Genomic DNA, 7410 nt, shown 5'->3' on the forward strand with positions numbered 1-7410 from the left:
TATTTGATAAGAAAGTGGGGGGCACTAGGGGCAGGTAGACCTCAATTACACGCACCACCTTCAAGTTAGTCTTATTATTTATCTTTTAACATTTTTATGTATTTTTTTGTGGTACATAATATTAATATAAGTAATATGCGGTCTGAGATGGAACAATAATGAATAGAGATATTCTTGTTAGTAAAATAGCATTCTATTTATTGAAATAATAATTTTTTATGCTTCAGGTTGATTGTCATTTTAATATAATTTATTAAAATAAATTAATATCAGGGGTTTCCAAAGGGGGTGGCATGGGGAGGGGGCTGTAGCCATATTAAGCAATTTTTGCTTTTCACTCCAAAATTTTATTTATAATTTTTTTTTCAAAAAATTAAATATTTGAAATTAATTTCGAAAAAAATTAATTTTTGATGAGCAGCTGTGGAATTTTTGAATTTTTTTCAAAAAAATTTAATTTTTTGATAATAAATATGAATTTCGGAAGTTTTTCTCTAAAGAATTTAATTTTTTGTAAGTAACTGTGATTTTTTGAACTTTTTTCCCCTAAAATTTATTTTTTTGAGAATAGCTATGTGTTTTTTAAATTATTTTTCCAAAACATTTAATATTTCAAATTTATTTCGAAAAAATAAATTTTTTGTTAAGAGCTGTGGAATTTTTGAAATTTTTTCAAAAAAATTAATTTTTTTAAGAATAGTAATGAATTTTGGAAGTTTTTCTCCAAAACAGTTAATTTTTGTAAGCAGCTGTGGTTTTTTGAAGTTTTTTCTCAAAAATAAATTTTTTTTGGGAATAGCTCTGAGTTTTTGAATTTTTTACACAAAATTTAATATTTAATTTTGAAATTTTTTACCCAAAAATTTAATTTTTCAAATTTTTCCACCAAAAAAAAGAAATTTTATATAATCCTGCAGACGCCCCTGTTAAATTTTATACAAAATCTCTGTAATATTTATCTGTATTTTTTAAGACCACCAAATAAAAACTCAATTGTGAATAATTACTGTACCGTATCGTGAACCCTCAGTGTCAAACCACAGTTCTACCGTCGCAGTCCTAATACGTGCAATGTACATATTTTATGTGTCCATTTTAGTCATTAATTTCCATAATTCAATCACTTAGATATCCGTAGATTATGATGTAATAATATGAAATTAGCTCTTTTTTCCCTGACACAAACACAGTTGTACTTGTTTGTATTGTTAGGTGGGTAATTTTGTTTGAGGACTACGTTTCTTAACCTTAGTATCGTATTTATACAACTTCAATAACGGGTGAAAACTTGAAACTTATAAACTTGGAAATTAAAAAGAAAATGGCCTGTCATTCTTTAATTATTCACTCAACTAAAATCTTTATGACTCTTTTTTTGATACTTAGCCAATATCAAATTGATTCATTTTATTCAGGCGCGATTGGTCTACAAATGGCAATAAGCCTCTTGTAAGCCTGCCCACCTCTGTTGGAATATGACCCGCAGGAAAAAGAACTGATGGCTTTAGCCTTAAATCTCGCTGTGATGACATTTCTCATCCGATTTAAAAAATTCAAAAAACAAGAGGTGCTTAAGATACATGACTAACGTTACAATTACTGACAGTTTGAATTTTCTCTCACAAAACCTCTCAAATCAATATAATACAAGTGTGTAAGTTTCAAATTCTTACCTGTTGTAAACCTCTCATTTTTTTTTAGCTGCTAAAACTTTTCATTCTTTTATGTAGGCAATTTATTCATCATATAATGCCTTATTTACATATGATATAAATATCTACTTAAGAACTCTAATACATTAAAGCTATCATTTCATTTTGATCTATTAAAATAAGTTATTTATAAGTTATTGAACTGTAGGTATTTGAACTTTTTAATCTGTGACAAAATTGTCAAAAAAACCACAACAATATCCTTGGTATATTCAATAATTGCATTATTCTAAATCTTCCATCTTATTTTACACAAAATATATAGAGGTTTTATTTTTGTTTATAAAGTGAAATGGTTACAAGACAATGTTGTGACTGCAAACTTCCTAAGCCTGGATATGTCAAGCCCTGGATTGAGAAAGTTGCAGGTGAGAAGCCATTCGTCTGGCAACATGAATCTTATCCACACCACATTGCAAAGAAAACGTAGCCCTGGTTGTCAGATTTTTTTTTGACTTTGTTGGACCTAGTGTTTTGTGTCCATGCTCATCAGACTTCATGGATTTATTTTTGTGGGGTGCTTTTGAGCGACATACCATCAAATCCTCCTGCTACACAAAATCCGAAGTTGATGTTTAGAATCCGGAATGAATTCGGGAATCTGGCAAATGAGACTGTCACCAAGACATGCTCCTAATTTCAGAGGTCGAGTTGAGGCCGTCATTGACACTACAGACGATTACCGGGCGTGCCATTGCAATCTGAAAAATTAATAATTCAATAATTAATGAAGGTTGAGTAACTGAAATTAATTCATATTTCCATATTTATTAAAGCATGACACTTGAATGTTATCGACGAATTTCCATTCGCGCACTCCAAGCAGTTGGGCATCTCCAGAACCACTGTTTACGCCGTCAGCAAGTCTTAAACGTTGGAGAGAAGGAAGGATCTGTCAAGAAGGCCAAACTGGTCCCGGCGGAGTTAAAGGAAATATCCCGGGCTAATCCCGTCAAGTTGATGAGGGTCCATACAAGTTATCTCGGAGTTTCACGCCTAACTATCCAGAGAGCTATCAAAAAAGGGAATGGAAAGAACCTTGTGAGGGTTGAGTGGTCACTTTTAATACCAGCAGTAAAAAAAACCCCATCTCGGGCGTTACCGGACTCATTGGAGTTAGTCTAAAGTCTTTTTTGACACTTTATTCCCACTGACAACCCTATACCAAGGCTTGGAGTCTACTTCATCCAAATACCGAGGACCATAAAGCCACCGTCAGAAAACACTAGAACGCCATAATAGAGTACTATATCTGAAGCAGGTGCCATGCCGAAGGAAGAATGCCTCTGTCATATAGTCCAAACTGTGGCAGGAGGAGTTCAAGAAAACAGCTTAGGCCAATCTCTTTAAGCTCATGAGTGCCCATGCAAGATACCTCCGTGTTTCACACGTCCATAGAGCTGTTAAAAAAGTGGGCGGAAAGTGAAGGTGGATAGGCCACTTTTGGAACCAGAAATGAAAGAAACCTCATGTACTCCGTTACAAGACACATTTGAACTCTTTCTTGACACTTTTACAGCCCTAATGTCAGCGTCTATCATTCAAACAACAAGGCCCTCAAAGCCACTATGAGCCAGTACTAGCACGCCTTGACAGAGGACTACATCATAACTTCTTTCGCCGCCTGGAAGTTATCATTGCCGCTAAGGGTAGGTTCATTAATGATTAAGTGAGCTCAGACACATATCTATTTATAGCATTAATTTTGTTGAAATTCTATTGCTAATTAATAAATTACGTCTTGTTGAAGTTTAAAATTCAAAGTGTTCAGATTTTAATGGACCACTTGGTAGATGTCGCACCTTGTAGATAAAACTATTTCTAATGAACGTTTTAAAACAAAATCTAAATTCACACATACAAGTAAGTTGTTAATGGCGAGAAGATTCCCCATTTTCATTTGGATATTTTTATACTTATAATAATTATTTGTTTAAGCATTTCATTGCGGTACATGCTTTACTCTTTGTACTTGTATGGCCTGTCTTAATTAATAGTTTCCTTCATAAAAAAAGAGAAGGAGTAAGCAATCGATTTACAGGTCAATTTAGAGTAGTATACAGTATGCATGTACAACTAGAATTTTCCATGAATAAATAATAATTATTATTAATATCCCCCTTCACTAAGTATTTTGTTTCTTCCTTCGTTCGACTGTCAAACACACCACGCCACACACAAGAAAGTTAAATTATTTTAAACATTTTAAAAGATTTTATTATTATTATTTTTGTTTTTATTATTTTGCTTTGTCTATCAAAATATTTCATGACTTTTGTATTTCATGAATTTTTCAACAACCTGTATGACAGGGTACAAATTAATTTGTTTTTCTAGACCTTCACAAAAAGTATATTATGTAGGATTGGCCAATTAAAAAGACGTTTTGAATTTTTTAGGCAAGTATATTATTTATTATTATTACTATGGAAATTCATCAAATCCTATGGAGTTTTTGCGATTTATCGACTATAAATTACATTATATACTGGGTGGCCCTTTGAAATCTGAACATTTAATAATTCAATAATTAATGGAGGTTGAGTGATTGAAATTAGTTCATATTTCGATATATCAAAGAATAAACAATTAGTTATATAACAAAACAAATCTGACTCAATGACTCATAAACCTGATCATATAATTTCCATTTCCTCACTCCAAGTAGTAGGGCCTCTCCAGAACCACTGTTTACACCGTCAGCAAGTCCGAAACGTCGAAGAGGAAGAAGGACTCTGTCAAAAAGGCCAAATTGAATCCAGAGGAATTAAAGAAAACATTCCAGGTCAATCCCCTAAAGTCTATGAGGCCCATGCAAGAGATCTCGGAATTTCAAACCTAATTGTCCAGAGAGCTATAAAAAAAGGGGTAAAAAGAGATTTGCAGGGGTTGAAGAGGCCACTTTTGATACCAGAAATCAAAGAAACCCCTCTCCTCCGTTGCAAACTTTCTTGAATGACTCTTTTGAACTCTTTTTTGATACTTTTGGCCCCCTACAGCCCGACAATGACCCCCTTGACTACACTTTTTTGATGCCTGTCGAAGGGAAGACCTGCAGTCATCCAAACACCAGGCCCTCAAAGCCATTGTTAGACAGTAATTGGACGTCATGACAGAGGACTACATCTGCAGCGGGTGTCAAGTCTTCCGCCGCCAACTAAAAGCTATCATTGTTGCTAAGAAGGGCTACATTAATGATTAAAAGATCTCAGACACACATCTATATCTATTTTAATTTTGTTAAAATAAATTGTTAATTAATAAATTATATCGTGTTTAAGTGTAAAATTTAAAGTGTTCAGATTTTAATGGACCACTCGGTAAAGTCATGTTATATATCATATATATGTATACGAATACACCTTGAACAATCAAGGCTGAATATTTGGATTTTGAAGGTTGAATTAATGGCAGGAGTTACATATTATATGTATGTATGTTTTAGCGCTCGGCACGAATGAATTTTTGGGAGACAATAACTAATTAATCTGTCAATGTTTTGTTCCTTTCAAATTGGTAATCCAGTAAAAATATTCAAACAAATGCCCGAGTATGGCCATTTCAGCTGCTTAGTCAAAAACGGCAACTCCCTTCTTCCAGATTTAAGTAATTTAAAGACTTTTTATATATTTTTTTATACAAAAATATTTTGAGCCTGTTTTTTTTTTTGTGTTGATAATATCCAAAACAATCGGCAACTTTTGCCGATTAATAATTTTGCCTGATTAAATCACGCAGTCTTTTATTTTCTCGTTCTTTATTTGTCCAACTAAAGGCTATCAAAGAGTAAAATTAATTAGAAACAATCGTGTAGTGAATGGGTCATCTTTTTATTTAATGTAATCAGAAGAAAGTTATTTTAATTTCTTAAGACATTTGATACATGATTGTTTTAATTCAATTGTATCTTTCATTTCTTAAATGTTTTAATAATAGAAAAATAAACACTATTTAATCAAAAAAAGAAAAGTGCAATTTTCATATATTTATTTTTCATTGATTAATATTCTCGCCGATATATCGGTCAGGCTTTATTATAAATACGATTAGTATTGTCTCATAATTTCATTGTTGGAATCAGTACAGATAAAATGGAGTCCTGAGTGGGTTGTAATTTGAATAAAGGATATGATGTGACATGGATGAAAATAGGAGAATGAAAAATAAAGGATGTGTTAAGTCAGAGGTTCTCAAACTTTTTGCAGTGTATATCAGTCGATAAAATAATATTTAAGTCTCCAAGTACAACCATTATGACCGAATGAATATAATAGGCTGGAGAAAAAGTAATTTTGTATTTTTCGCTATAATTCAATGCTATAAAATGTAGTTTAAAACTTCCGATTTAAGCCAAGTATTCCCCGTTCTGTTTGATAACTTGTTGCCAAGGAGAATTCAACATCATAATGCTCTTCTTGTAGAAGCTCTTGGCCTGAATTTGAACCCATATACAAGAGCGCGTTATCCATATACAAGAACAGATGTTAATCATATTATGACAGGTCCAGACTGTAGAGTTTATGTCCCACCAAACACAAAGTAACACTTTTCTGGCAGTCTGGGCTACTTTCTAGGCCTTCAACCACGATCTCTGTCGCTTGACATTGATGTAAGTGATCCATTTTTTATTCCAAGTGACAATCCACTTTATAAATGGATTGATTTTTTTTCCGATTCAGCAAAATAAATTGGGAAAACCTTCACAGGCTTATAATGAATGAACTAGATGGGTTAGAACTCAATCTAGTTCGTGTGTATCTAGTTTAGAACATTCTACTGGTTTTGCACTTTTAATTGACATTCCCTGGTTGGATGAAGTAACCCAAGGAACAAATTGAACCTTCCAAAATATGACGGAATATTCATTCGTTATGAGCCTTTAAAGATTTTTTTAATTTATCTGGACCACCCTGTAGGCTTTTTAAGATCTGTAAAAGTTCAAATACACAAATCCAGTTGGTAGATTGTCTCTTAGTATCCTTTTGTTTTTGACTATTAGATAAATTCGGAAGAAATTATTATAATTACGAGTTATCCCCACATTGGAGTTATAAGGCGTCCAAAAACAGACACATTTTGCTTTAATAATATGAATTCAAACTCCCTATCAAATCCTTGGTGTTACTCTCATAAGCACACTCAGATGTAGCTTCAAAATACTTAATTGTTATCATCTTTAAGAGTAAAAAAATAACCAACAAAGTCTTGAGATTTTTTTTGTCAGGAAGTACATTAGCTCCTTGCCAAACCTCGTGCCTCAATGTGTACTTTCTTGCCTGTTGAAGTTGTCCTAAGACTTATGGGCCAACTTGTAGATACACAAAACATATTATGTATATATATATATGTCCATTTCACCAACTACATCTGTTGAATCAAAAAGAGCTCTTTTAGCTGATGGTAAATTTGTCTTTAGACTGAGAACTCTTTTTAACCATAAAATTGTGCTAAACTTTTTGCAGGTCTATTTTGAGTGCAAACAGGTTATTATGAACACAATAACTTTTATGAATTTATTTTGCAATACCCAAGAGGCTATTTGTTTTAGGACGTTCAACGTTATATACAGGTGAAATTGGTGCCTGGATAATGAAGACAAATGTGATTCGTCCTTTTATTTTGAAATACATCGATACTTCATTCCTGATCCGCAAGATAAATTAAAGCACATTATTCCTTCTTTATGAAGAGTAAAGCT

This window comes from Lepeophtheirus salmonis, chromosome 1 (assembly GCF_016086655.4).
Source record: "Lepeophtheirus salmonis chromosome 1, UVic_Lsal_1.4, whole genome shotgun sequence".
Lineage (NCBI taxonomy): Eukaryota > Metazoa > Arthropoda > Copepoda > Siphonostomatoida > Caligidae > Lepeophtheirus > Lepeophtheirus salmonis.